Here is a 14606-nt window from a genome sequence, read left to right on the forward strand (position 1 = left end):
CACACATTTGTTTAAATCCAACTTAGATGTGGCTGACAGTTTAAATATCACTACATTGTAAGCCAAGAAGACAAACCAGTCAACCACAGCACTGCTAACTATATGGATTTCCTATTTGCTAATGTAATTCCCTCCAGTTTACATGTGTTGCAAGCAGTGACTTTGGAAGCAAACAACTGCAGGAACAAAACACCAGATTCAAAACCAGCTTGACTTTAAAGCAGTAAAAACAGTTTATTTGTAGGACTCTGTCTCTGAAATATCCATACAGTTTCTAGCCACTTACAGATCTAACAGTCTGGGTACCTACGCAGCTAAAATAACAGGCTATCACAACACCATAAAACACTGCTTCTGCCATCTATCTTCCCCAGAAGATGAAAGATTCCAGTACCCTTCCAGGAACAACTGTAGTCCATCTGTGCTTTCAGTAGAGAAACCTCCAACCTCAAGTGGCCTCCCACGTTTGTTCTTGGTTGAATCACCAATCTCCCATGAAGGTCACTCTGAGGCAGAAGGATGCTTCTGAAGCACTCTTGCATGAGTTAGCACCTACATGCTAACCTGTGAGGTTCTGCCAGTATTTACATGGGAGTGGCACTGCCCATGACCCTGGACACGTTACAACCCCCTGACCCCCCACCACATCTGTCTTGCAGGTGTCTGCAAGGGGAAGGCTGACAACATGCACACATCACCACTGTCACTGCTGCTGGCTGTGTTGAGGAAGGTCCTGGGGAAGAAGGTAGCCACGTGAGATCTAGCACCAGCACAGCAGCCACGGTCTGGGGAGAGAAAAATTGTCAGGCACAAAACCTTTATTATATCTGGACCCACTACTTATTTCTCTTTGAGTTTCTATAAGCATAATTAGCTCTAAAGTGAACAAATACACACAGAATCACAGAATGGTTGGAAGAGACCTTAAAGACTACCCAGTTCCAACACTCTGCCATGGGCAGGGTCACCTTCTACTAGGCCAGGTTGCCCAGAGTCATCCAAGCTGGCCTTGAACACTTCCAGGGATGGGGCATCCACAGCTTCTCTGGGCAACCCGTTCCTGTGTCTCACCACTCTCTGAGTAAAGAATTTATTCCTAATATCTAATCTAAATCTACTCTTTTTAGTTTAAAGCCATTACTCCTTGTCATATCACTGTCCTATACAAGTTAGTGCACTCTGCTGCCCTGAAACCATATAAGCTGATGACAATGTATATGGTGGGTGATACATGCATCACTGTACCCAAAAATCCAGGAAAGCCTTGCCCATTTGCTTCTCCTTGCAAAAGTGTCTAAGGTGTATCGTATGCAGTGTTGAAGAAAACAGGTAACACTTCTTGCCATACACCAGGGAATTGACTGCCCCTTCAGGTATATTTGTATGGGAAAAAACCTCTTCTGTCAGTCCCCCCATTTTCGCCTTTATTCCCACCTTTATGTTCAAATTTATTTATTTATTTATTTATTTTTACTATTTGCTTTAGTGTATGAAACAGCTGTTTCTTAGTAAGACAAACTTGGCAAGTTTGAGGCATCAAAGCCTGACTGAGTTTTCCAAGGTATGATTTATAGTTGCCTTTTTCTAGTACTGTATGTGGAGAAGCCAAGAGTGAATAATCCTTTTGGGAATCAGGAATCCAAAAGTCTTGTATCCTAGCAATAGCCACTGTAAGGCAACTAGCCTAAACATATTTTTGTTAGATTTTGGCAATACTGTTTCTTTCCAGGGTAGATTGAAACCTGGAGTGATTATAGCATATTTCTTCACATAATTGGCCTGTATATTAGCATAGAATAGACAATTCCCCAAAATTAGAGAATGACACCAATGCAAGACATTTTTAAAACATAAACAATATTTTATGTTTTAAATAAAATCTAAAAATAGCAACTATTATTAAATAAACCTAAAAATAGCCATATATACTTGATTTTAGAAGAGAGGGAAACCTTCTCATTCAGAGTAGTTTTATATAGTCACACAGTTAGGATTTCATTAGCTGGTTAGATTTTATGTAAATAATAAAACAAAAACAAAAAACAATACTGGATGGATTTTATAAAAGCATTACTTCTATATGGTCATTCCTGTTGATATGCAGGTTCCAACTTAGCTGCCAAATGTCTTGCTTTATTTTTTGTTTTAAGTTATACCCTTGTTTAGCTCTTTTTGTACCAGTCAGAACCAACACCTGGGCAGGCTGGAGAGCTGGGCAGGAAGAAACCAAATGAGGTTTAACAAAACCAAGTGTAGAGTCCTGTATGTGGGAAGAAACAATCACGTGTCTCAGTACAGGCTGGGGGATGACCTGCTGGAGAGGAGCTCTGCAGAGAAGGACGTGGGGGTCCTGGTGGACAACAGGTTGGCCATGAGCCAGCAGTGTGCTCTGGTGGCCAAGAAGGCCAGTGCTGATGTTTGGCAAGGGTGCTACAATCCATGTGCCCAAGGGGCAGCCTGTCTCTGGCATCCCAGGAGAGCCACCCCCAGGAAAGGGACCTTCAGCTGCCCTGACCCTCCTCCTCCTTCCACACCAGAGCCTCTTTCAGGCCACACAAGCCCCCTCCCAACACGGCCATGTTGGGGGTGGTGCATGGCGCGCCATCACAGGGGCATCACCAAGGCTCCCTGATGTCACTGTGGCATCCGCCCCTCGCTGTGTTCCAGGGCCTATAAAAGCCCCTGCGCCTGGCCCACCCCTTGCTGATCTCCCAGGCCCTCTGGCGAATGACAAGCATGGCTGTCCTTAAGAGGCCCTGGGTTGACGGCTGCCCACGCATTCGTGGGAGCAATGCGAGCTGGGTTATTGAACCCAAGATGAAGTGGAGGCGGAGTGAGAGGGAAGACGGAGCATCCGTGGCAGACGGTGTGGAGCCCATGGAGGTGGATCCACCTGCGGAGGAAGAGCTGATGGAGGTGGATCCACCTCCAAGCCATCTGATGTGGCACAATGTCATCGTGCCAGGGCTCCCACCTGCGAGACAACACCACCGTCATCGCAGAGCCGCCCGGACTGCTCCGTACTCCCGGCCCTGCCTCCGCCTCCACAACTAGGGGGGAGAGGCCATCCTTTTACCACCTCGCAGGATTGCCTGCACGATGGCCTCTTCCCCCATCCCCTGCCCCCCATCCCCACCTCTTGTGCAGAGGTGTCATCTCTTCTGCACAGAGTCCCAAGCAAGCAGTGGACAAGAGTGCACTCGGCTTCCTGTGGGCTGCTGCACCAGGGCGACAGGAGGAACCCTCTGAAGGCCACGCTGGGCATGGGTGTCTCGGTCTGACGACAAGAAGGCTGCCCAAGAGGTGCTTGAAGACAAAGCCGTGCCCTGCATGACGGTGCACAGAGAACAGCAGCAGGTCCCTCAAAACGGTGACGCAGACAGCTGCTCCTCTGAAGAAGCACAAGTCTTCAGCTCTGCCAGAAAGAAGCACAGGAGTGCAGCATAAAGTCCACTCAAGATGTTTGGTTACCGGTTCTTCCCAAGGCTGGGCAACAAACTGGTAGAATAATCCTAATAAAAATAACAAGGAAAGACATTGTAACAACAACCGCAATAAGAATAAACAACCAGTGAAAGCACTTTCCTCTCTTCTTTGGTGTCATTTTTGCAACTGCCCCTGGGCTCCAACATCCCGTTCTGGTCTCCCTGGTACAGGAAAGATCCTGATGGGTGTGGAGTGGGCCCAGCTGACGGCACTGGAGGGATTGAGGGGCCGGGGCACACAGCATACAAGCACAGGCTGAGGGAATTCCTGTGGTCAGCACACAGGAGAGAAGGCTGTCTGCTGGGAGGGGGGAGTAGAGAAGATGATGCCCATGCCTTCTCCGAGGGGCTCTGTGGCAGAAAGATGAGTGGCACCAGGTCTATGCTTGCAGGTGAAGACAGCCCAGCTAGGAAAAAGAAAAAGATTGACCCCACAAGGGTGCTCAGACAGGACCGGTGTTCAGAAAGGCTGTGGAGTCTCTGTCCTGGGAGGTAGCTGACCCTGAGTGCACAAGGCTTGGTGTTTCAATCAGGGAATCACCAAATGGTTGGCATTGGAAAGGACCTTAAAGAAAAGGCTGAGACCTGGGTCTGTTCAGCCTTGAGAAGAGAAGACTGAGAGGGGATCTTATTAATGTTTACAAATATCTTAAGTGTGGGAGACAGAAGGATTTGGCCAACCTCTTTTCGGTGGCTTGTGGGGACAAGACAAGGGGCTATGGCCACAAAATGATCACAGGAAGTTTCACACCAACATGAGAAAGAACTTCTTCACGGTGGGAGTGACAGAGCACTGGAACAGGCTGCCCAGGGAGGTTGTGGATTCTCCTCTGGAGATATTTAAGGCCCATCTGGACATCTAGCTTTAAAATAGCTTATTCTAAAACTATACTAAGCAAAAGAAATCAGCAACCCCACTACAAAAACATGTACCAAAGAATCAGAATCTGAAGTTTGAAACAGTGTTAGTGATTGGGTTTGGCATCTGGCTACAAATTAGTTTTAAAAATCACTTTAAATCACAAATGTTGGTCTCAGCCTCCACCAGTGCCAAACTTGGCACTGAGGCCAATGGCTCATTCTTGCTAGTCTCGCAGCTGAGCCATGGCCCACCTTGTGGATGATACAGAGAGAAGTGCAGTTCGTGGAGGAAACAAATAAACTGAAAGATATATTAGGCTGAATCCCATTCTGCAGTTACCTGAGAGTGTACAGCACAAGGAATGTTTCTGTCTGTGGTATCAAGGGCATCCACTGCTCTGTTGAATGAGCTGTGATATGTGGGATGTTGCTCGAGGGAATCTTCTTTAGTCTGTCTGAAACTCTGTTTAGAACACAAGAGCAATGTTATTCTCTGCAAACCCCCAATCCGTTCAACAGCAAATCACTTTTTAAAACTCAGGCTGTTGGGACTAGTTTTAAAGCCCCATTTAGTTGAATGCTGAAAGGTACACCTTGTATTCAGTCCTCACCTTTTTACTCAGATCCATGCAAAGCTCATGAAAAAGCAATGAAATTTTCAATGTGGGTGGAAGGAAGTTTTATGCTGCAGGAAAACCAAACCAAACCAAACCAAAACTTCATGTTTCAACTTTCATATGGAAAGCCTGTATTACCACCACCTTTATCGACCCACCAGGTGTGGGACGACACCTGGAAGTCAGACATTTGGATGTGAATTAAGAGTGAGGAAAAGAGTTGCAAAGAACTTATATATTTGCAAGAGACACTGAGAAGAGATTCATGGAAAGCAAAATGTAAATTATGTGTGTCTGTATGGAGTGTGTAAACATACTGTGATCTCAGATGAAAAAAAAAATCAACTTTTAGTAGATGGGGCTTCTGCTGTGTCTAAACAGCAATGAACCTGTAAGGACAGAACCAACCAGGGAAGATACATAAACCTGAGGTGCTGTGTAGACAGTAACACCTGAATTGTTTTTCTGATTTCAAAGTTACCCATTCTGTGCTTGACAATATTGAATAAGAATACACATCCTTATAAACCAAGTCCCTTATAAGGCAGGAGATCATTAAAAATGATCATTTTAACTGCAATGAAACTCTTCTTCAGTAAAATGAATTTCCCTTAGGAATTCAGACTTCATAGATGAGAGAAAAGCAATGGGATGGGGAGGAAATGTAAAATATAGTCATTAGGGAGTTTGCTTTCAGGTCTTGATTTTCACTGTTCATGAATAGGGTTTTACACCTTTCTCTGCCAAATATTTAGCAGGGAAGCTGGCACAACTACAATAGGAACAGTCTCTCCATCTGAACCTGCAAGAAGCACCTGATGACAGAGTATATGAAAAAAAGCAGTGTGTAAGTCCACAAATAAGACACATGTGGCAAATAAAAGACTCTCCTCCCTTCTTCCCCCTCCCCCCCCCCGCCAACTTTTGCTAATAATTGAGAAAATATCAGTTAATCCTTCACAAAATGAAGACTATTTCTTCAACAAACAAGGATGATTTGTATTGGGAAGATGGGTAGATTATGAAAAAAAATAAGGAAAAAATGACAAACATATAGTTAATTAAAAAAAGAAAACTAGTAAAGACCAGAGTCAGGAAATAGCAGTTTGTATCAATCTATTTAACTGATGGATAACAAGCTCCAGAGGGAGGAATTAAACTAGTTGCAAGAGCCTTTGACCCTCAGAAGAGAATTAAAAAGCATAATGTCTCATGTTGGGAAGACTGAATCATTCATTTTAGACAAAATAAAATTTACAGTTTTGTTTGGCAGCAATAAGTATTTTTTTAAAGACTAAGATACACATTTAGGTTTAATATTTGCAGTTTTCATGAAAGCAAACTTTGTGTTTCAGCTGATGGGAATACTTCAAGAAATAATATTGCCCTTAGTCCTACAGGTACACAGACAAACACACAATTGCAGAATCAGCAGCTTCCCAATTTTCTCAGACTTTTGAAACCACAGCCATTGAAGCTGCCCCACAAAACCACACAATTAAGAAACATTTTAAAAAGTACACCAGAAAAACACGAATAACCCCAAAGAAATACACAGGCCCAGAGTACAACCTTTCCCGCTTTATATCGTGGCTCAAGTGTACAGAATCTCACAAACCCACTGTCTAAACACAGTTAAATAATATATCAACACTAGATCTCCTTAGGCTGTGACAGGAGGCAATAATGTCAGTAAACAATTTTTGCATAATTTAAGGCCCCTTTTAGCAGAACAGTGTGAAGCAGACACTGTGCAAATGAGGAGGCCAGTGAAATCAGACACTTTGCTACTCCTGAGCCAAATCACTGCTGAGAATTCATCAACAATCCGTAATATGCAAAGAATGATGGAAGTGATTCTATACTGTGTATGATGTACAGGTGTCTTTAATTATTTTTTCCAAGCATGAGAAACAGCAGTCACTGGCTAGGTACCATTAAAAATAAGTAAGAAAATAAAAGGCTAGAACACAAGAACAACTGAAGTCTGGCAACAAAGAACTTCTGTGTTTCAAAAGAAAAAGGCACACTTAGTCAATACTGACTATAAATATGTCCGCTTCCATTTAGGGTGAGGTGAGAGGGAGGGTGAATGCACGGCTCTTTTGCACAAGCTTTTCCAGATGCCCCTGATTGTCCCCCAAGACGTGAGGAATGCAACTATCTGATGTGAAGAAGGATAAAAATCAGTAGGTTTTGTAAAACTTAACTGAATTCTGCCATAGGTGGTTTGTGCCCAAGTTTACCATCCTTAATAAAAGATTTGATGATTACTTTTTATTAAGTATCTGAATATCAAATGATGAACAAGATGCTATGAATGACCATAATACTGCTTATGACATTTTCCTTCAGTGAAATGAAAAAAAAAAATGCAGCTGAAGTTGAAGGCCCAAACATTTTTTGTTGTGAAGGGAAATCAGATTTTTCCTTCAGTGACTTGAATGTATTCCAGCTACAGAAATCAATAGCTTCAGCAGGTCAACAATACAGGGGTGCTGAGACTGAATCTTGGAGTGAACAGGCAGCTAATACTGGAAAAATGCCAAAGCTACATTGACATTATTGGTGGCACCCTGACCTGACACAGCAACAGAGAAGGAGATGCTGGTTAAGCTTTCAGTAAAAACATCTGCAGTACTGGAAAAAATGCATAGCAGTAGCTGAAAAACCAAGGTATTATTAGCACTTTCTGTCAAAATGGGATCTGTCAGGACAACAACAACTGCTACAGATAGAAAGAAAGAGTACCACTTTTCCTGGCTGATACAATCTCTGAAGAGCAGAAAAAGCAAGTACTGGGTAGTAGTTAAGAATTTGTAGCTACAAAGCATACTGAAAAACATCTGGGTCAGAGAGCTGTCAAGCAAGCCCCATTGGAAAGACTGCATTTATTCATGAAAATTAAAAACTGGAGGACCAGAGTGAGATGGGGAGCTGAAAAGAGGTCATGGAGACAAAAGAAATTAACAGGAAAAAGGAGGGGTGGTGGTGTTGTTCCTTTGTTCTGGAACTACTCCTACTCCTTGACTAAGTAGACAGAAAGGTGTGCCAAATTGTGTTCTGTGTTCTGTTCTGTTTTTACAGTGCTTAGCAGAAGGGACACCACTATCCTACTTATTTGGGACCAATGCTCCTGCTGGAAGATTCTCTCAGTAACCTAATTCTTGAGGTCAATTATCATGCCAAAAGAACTATTTCTGCAGGACAGTAATATCAAGCTGCTTAATACTAGGCATGTTTCTTACTTCCATTGAGAACACAGAGAGGGCAATGGCACAGCTCTCTCCCCTATGCCATAATGAAACCCTTGCACCTGCATGCTGTGGCTTTTCAGAGCGTCCACTGTGTCCACCAGGTCATCAGCCTTGGTCACAGCCAAGCATGTATGCAGAAACTGTGGGGCAGCCAGCTTCTTACCCAGAAGTTGCCCAAGAAGAAGGGGAAGGACTCAGCTGCTATAAGCAAAAGAGCAATTCATGCTCTTTCTTTTAGTTTCTTTTAGACCATCTTTGCAGTTGGTCTTGAGACCTACATGGGGAACGTGAATTGGCTCCTGTCAGCCAGAACCTCTCCCAAGCTTATTTCACCCCATCTGAGTCCCTCAAGGAAGGGAAGGCATCCCTAGGAGGATGATATTGGTTAGTGAGGTGTTCACGTTCACTGAAACAATCCACCTAATCAGATTATGGAAAGTAGGCCATCAGAAGGGGAGGCATTAATTACCCTACTAGGCCAGAGTAATCACATAGGACATAAACTGGATGCCACTGCTGCAGAAGACATCTTCAATTAAGAATGAAATTTAGGAGACAATGCTTTTGCCGTCTTACTTGAACTGAGCAACACTTTCGTGGTTTTATTGATTTCACTAGGATTTCCCCAGAGGACAGGTAATACTTAGCATCAGGAAGATGGAAAGAATGGACTAGGACATCATAGCCACGTGGGCTGCAGTAGTATTTATGGATGCTTCACAGATCAAAGCTTCATTATACTAAGTATTGAGCAAACAAACCACGAAGCTCACCCGATGAGCTGCTACTTGCACATTTGTAGAAACAGTGGTGAATACAGATGGCCTGGCCTGTTGCTACAGTGCACTGGTAGCAACAAATCTGCAGGATAAGCAGCAGTCATAACATGCAAGTGACAGACCATGACCAAGGATTTTTGCGTTTATCTTTATAGAGAAAAAAAAATAATCAAGCTTAATTTCCTTTAAATGCATATCTATACAGCTGTTTTTGTTGCTTTTGATTACTTTCCAATTTCAGCCAGTGTTTAATACATCCCTCTCCCCTACCACACATTGCCTGTTCTGAACACTCTCTTTTCCCACTCCTCCTCTCCCTCTTCATCCCAAATATACCTTTTATCAGGAAAATATTGCGATAATGTTTGAAATTTTCTTTCTTGTTCCCTCCCACTACTATGCACAGGGAGCTCCTCAGACTGTAGCTCCATTTCAGTATCTGACATTACCTCCTTTCAGATCACAGTCACAATAAGTTGGTATTTATTTCACCGCTAAAAATACAAAATTTGTCCTATATAATGTAGCAAAAAGTTTACTCTGTTAACAAAAGAGGCACTGTTGCTACTGAATAAGCAAAGTCTTATTTTCTGAGTTTAAACCTTGATGTAATTAAACAGAGAGGTTAATATTGCATTCCCAAGTAACACAGCTCTGCTAATGTCAATTATTCTTTGCAAACACAGTATGAGTTTTGATTAATGAAACAAATCAGTCCAACCTGCACCACTGCATAGGCCCATTGTACTTTATATGACCTTCAGGTGACTGATTGCCTGTTCCTTTCCCCAAAGGGTATTACCAGCTTTTTACTTTCTTGTTCAGCCTTTTCATAACCATGGACTGCAGAGAGTCAGCTGGAACAGTAACACCCAAAAAGAAAAAAAAAATAGCACACAGATGGCTTTTAGCTCATGCATCAGGGCCCAGCCTTCACACATTCACTAAAATAAATAAATAAAAATAAAAATCTTCCTGAAGGAAAAGTTCTGAATGTCAAAGAAGAAAATAGTATATCCTCCACTATAAGATGTATAGTGGGAGGCAACACAGCAGTGACAACACCTGTTTGTCCTCCTGAAGCCTTCAAACTCTGTGATTATATTCTCTGATCATATTTCTACTTTAGCTAGGGGAGTCTGTGCTTCATGTCTGTTAAATTCATCAACATTTTCCTCACAGAGTTTGTACTGCACAAATAGGCCTTGCTTCTAAAGTGCCTCTAGCTATAGTTTGAGGTAGGTGGCTGCATCCTGGCAACATTTTCAGCATTGCCCTACTAGGTAGGAAGGAGAACAGCTATAGTTTCACAGAGGCTACCAGGAGACTATAGCACTATGCTATAGATACTGTATGTATATTAGATATATTCACATCAGATATAAAAGAGATATTTTTACTGGGAACAGTAGTATCTTTCATATCAAGTTCTCATTGATGCAATGTCAAACAGAGGTAGAAGAGGTTTTTAATTTCATTTCTTTAATAAAGACAAAGAGAAAAAATATATATTTCTAAAAGCCTTGAAAGACAGATTCGCTTCTTCCACCAAATATTCATATCTAATTTGGAGAAATTAGGGTTACCTATATGACAAAGTTTACTCAGCACAAATTTTTTAAGTAAGTCAAGTGCCATACCACCCATCTGCTAATCACAGGGTCTGACTTGTTATATGAGACATGGGGCTGATAGGACTACCAGGCACTTTTCAAAGTGTGCATGTAACCTTACTGAACATTTTCATGTTTCATATAACTGAATATATTTGCATGGTCCAGCCAAAACAGCTCAGCAATCTTTGGAAAAGTGCAAAGGAAAAATACCCCCAGTCTTACTACTTTCCTGCTTGTCTTCAAGAAGCAGGAGGAACACTCGTGCTGGTACTACACGGCCATTGCACTGCCTGACAAATTTGATTCAGCAATACAATTGTAATTCAGTTCAGCAATGGACCCAAATTCACATATTCACTTGATTGGCCAGAGTACATGGAGTTTATGCTTTCAGCAGGACAAATAACAACTTGATCTGACAGTAAGGCAAACAGTTGAAATAGCAACTGCTCAACATTTTGGAACAGATTTGAAGTGCTAGTGTGAGCTCATACTGTGTCAGCACTCTGCAGTATGTGGCTAAGACATTTTTGATGGGAGACCATGAAATCAGACTTACTGCCAAACAAAGTAACTCATACTGCACCCCTGCTACTATTGCTTTTAACCATCTCCTATCAATTTCTGTCTTGGAGAGCTGGGAAAGAAAGGCTTAGAGATTGCTCCAGACTTTATTGTCCATCAACACATTCATATTATGGGTGGCCATACACCCAAGCAATTGAGCCAGAGAACTGGGCCATGCAGTTCCTCTCAACCTCAACTTCAGAGTTCAACTGAAAATACGTTTAATAGTGCCTTAGAGACTATTAAAGGGAAAAACAGAGGGAAAAACAAATGTGCACAATCACAATTCAAGTTGTGCACACAAACTACCTCTGTTTCCCTCCACAAAATCCCAGACTAAAACAATTTCTAGAGCACACAGAGATCCAAATTCACCTACAGAAAAATCTGTGTGAGTGACACCACAGACAAACATGGTTCGGTCTTTGCTTTTCTATCCTTCCCTCTTCAGACTCCAATACAATGCCAGCTGGTCTCAAAATGAAACGGTGATATTTTCTTGGCAACGTTTCGTATAACATGTTCAAGAAAATCAGTTATTAGAAACACAGCCCACCTGGTGCATATGCTCTTCCTCACTCCAAAATTAGTTGTGGTATCAGACAGAAGGGAAATAACAGAAGGATCAACTTGTGACTTGCAGGTAATGGCAGCCTCATCAAAAAAAACAAGGCATATAACACCAGCATGGGTAATTATATGAACCTAGGATACCCCAGTAAAAATCACAAGAACACAGGAGCTGTAATCTTCCTAAATATTTGCCTCTCATTGAAATAAAAGCATTAGACTTCTAAATGGTAGTTTAAAATAAAGGCAATAATTTGTTTCCAGCTGGTACAATCATTTAATAAAATGCCTGCTGTGTCTCCAGGAATAATATTCTTCTTTCCCTGGCAACAAACATAATTACCCTGGTTTTGGACCACCAGTTAAGTCCATCCCCAAAGTGTTCTCACTCTAAGTGCAAGATATTCAAAAAGAATAATTTGCCATATGGAAGATAAGAAATTTTAAAAAGCATCCTGAAATATGCAAGTGAATTGGGAAAAAAAATCTAGCAGAAGGCTGAAGCCACTTCACTGTTATAATTATTCATCCAACGTTTTAATAATAAGGAAAAAACAACAACAAAAACACAAAACAAAATAATCCTCTCTCTTCTCAATGAAATTAAAACTCCACACTTCGTAGGTGTTAAACTTAGCACCTTCAAGCTATAAGGAGGTAAGGAGAAGAGAGAGCCTCCAACTGGCACTAGACTGGATGAAAATACTACCCTGAGCTGTAGTTAACTATCTGACTGACATTAAATGGCATTGTTTGTCAACAGCCAAAGAAGAATGAGGTGCTAGGTGTTGCTGAAGGGTTAATGTAGCACTGTTTGTAAGGCTGCTTTTAAAAAGATGTCATTTACGTAATGTATAATAGCTATTTCTCTTCTCCAGGCTCCAGAACAAATATTTGAGTAATAAAAATAAAAATGATTATATTGTTTTTCTTTCCTAAAGCACAAATAAGAGAAGAGAGAGGAATAAAACTGTCTATGGCAGAACTGTCCCAGTAGTACAATACATTTTTCAACATTTTGATGAAGCAGCTTGTTTGGACAAAATAGCTGTGTGTTTATGAAACAATGTTATTTAGCACTTTAAGCCTGGAGCTGACATGCATTGTTCCCAAGCAGTGTGATGAAGTTTGAATAGTAAAAAGGACGTACTTTGTTTTCCTTCTCCCCACATAGCTTTAAAAATGAAACGTAAGATCAGGAGAGATACACTTAATGGCAATTCTTGGAGAATCAGTCAAAAGCAGCTTCATAATAGCTGGAATGCAGCAAGGTGATCATAACTCAAGCACACGTGCCTTACAAAAGGAGCACATAAGGATGAGGAGGACAGGAATAACTACAGGTACTACAACTCAATGAGATGAGAAATTCATAGTCCTCACCAGATTCATCACTCCTCTAGGAGAAATATAGCAGCAATGTAAAAGGGGTGGTAAATAAATACTTCAGGAAACTTTGTTGAGCAACAAAGAACTACATTAAAAGTGTATAATAACAACATGCATATAACAATGCAAAAGTATATTCAAAACCCAGATATTTATTACAGACTACAGCCTTACTGGAAAATAAATAAATAAATGAAAATAATAATAATGTCTTGCTCACTGTCAACATCCAAGCTTTTGATTAAATAACTGGTCTGACTTTTCATGCTTCCAGCAGTCTGAGAACAGCGACAATTAAAAAATTTGCATACATTTCCCAAAACGAGCAACACCCAGGATTTTTTGCTAGCCCCTTTACAGATGTATGCTTTTGCCAAAGCAGTGCTAATTCTCACAGCATGTTGCTGCTGCAGAAAGGAAAGGTCCTCAGGCTGTTCTAGTCCAGACTCACTGGGGAAAGCTAATGGCACTCCACCCCTTGCAGTGCAGTTGCAGCAGGGCTGTCCTTGCCACCTTCTTAAAGGCTAATTGCAGAAACACAGAAGGGACCTACCTGAGGTGGCCTGAACTTCCTCTAGCTGGTCTCATGAGCTGCAGCTGGGCACAGCCGTACCCAGGCTGGCTGGGGGCTGTGGCACCCTGCAGTTCCAGGTACGTCTATCCAGGCAAGATGCTGTTCCTTTAGCTACCCCCACTACTTAAGCTTTGGCACTGAAAGCAACTTGGAATGTAGCAATTACCTTGAAACCCTGGGCAACTTCACCGCAATCTCAGCTGAAGAGATATTTCCTATAGTACAAACTTTCCCCTGTAATCTCTCCCTCTCCTTTTAAAATGAACTTGTTACAGTCCTGTGCTGTTTACTTTCTTCTCTTCAGACAAGGATCCACACACGTACCACCTTTTCCTGTATTACTCAAATTCATTTCTCCTTGAAGGGAATAACACGTACAAACTCCAGCTGATGTAACGTGCAGTAACCTTTAATTTAAGTTTAAAAAGTCAGTAGGAAACATAAGATCCATGGTTCTGCTTATTCCAGTGACTTGTGTTCACCAAGTCTCTTTACAGTGGAGCTGGCCAAATGTGAAATACTAATTGGGCTTAATTAAAGTATTTCATGAGAATGTATGCACTTTGTTTAAATTCAGTGAAAATTATATAAAAAAGGAATACTCTTATAAAGGTCAAAATGTTTCATTTTGACATTTAAATTCTTTAATATAAGTGACACAACTGTGGGGGAATCACAACCTATTGTACTTCACGCATATAAAGAGGACATTCTTTTCTAGGGAGCTCGAAGTCTAAATGGACAAGAAAATAAACAGGGATATAACATCCAAACATAGGACTAGACTGTAATACCTCCATTCACATTAAAGAATAATTTTTTATATAAATAATCCCACTGACATTAGGACTACTGATGAAATAAAGGACTTTATTTGCCCAAAAAAAGATG

The 14606-nt window shown here is 41.5% G+C and overlaps 1 long non-coding RNA gene across 1 annotated transcript; it reads right to left on the reverse strand.

Annotated features, from left to right (window-relative positions):
- Positions 1 to 209: 209 nt before the first annotated feature.
- LOC311430683 lies at positions 210 to 13813 on the reverse strand. The gene is made up of 4 exons (XR_014688939.1): positions 13695 to 13813; positions 4687 to 4809; positions 3137 to 3512; positions 210 to 785 (listed from the first exon to the last, which is right to left on the reverse strand). It is a non-coding gene; the product is annotated as an uncharacterized lncRNA (long non-coding RNA).
- Between the last annotated feature and the right edge of the window lie 793 nt (positions 13814 to 14606).

This window comes from Aythya ferina (genome assembly GCF_964211825.1).
Source record: "Aythya ferina genome assembly, chromosome: 2".
Classification (NCBI taxonomy): domain Eukaryota; kingdom Metazoa; phylum Chordata; class Aves; order Anseriformes; family Anatidae; genus Aythya; species Aythya ferina.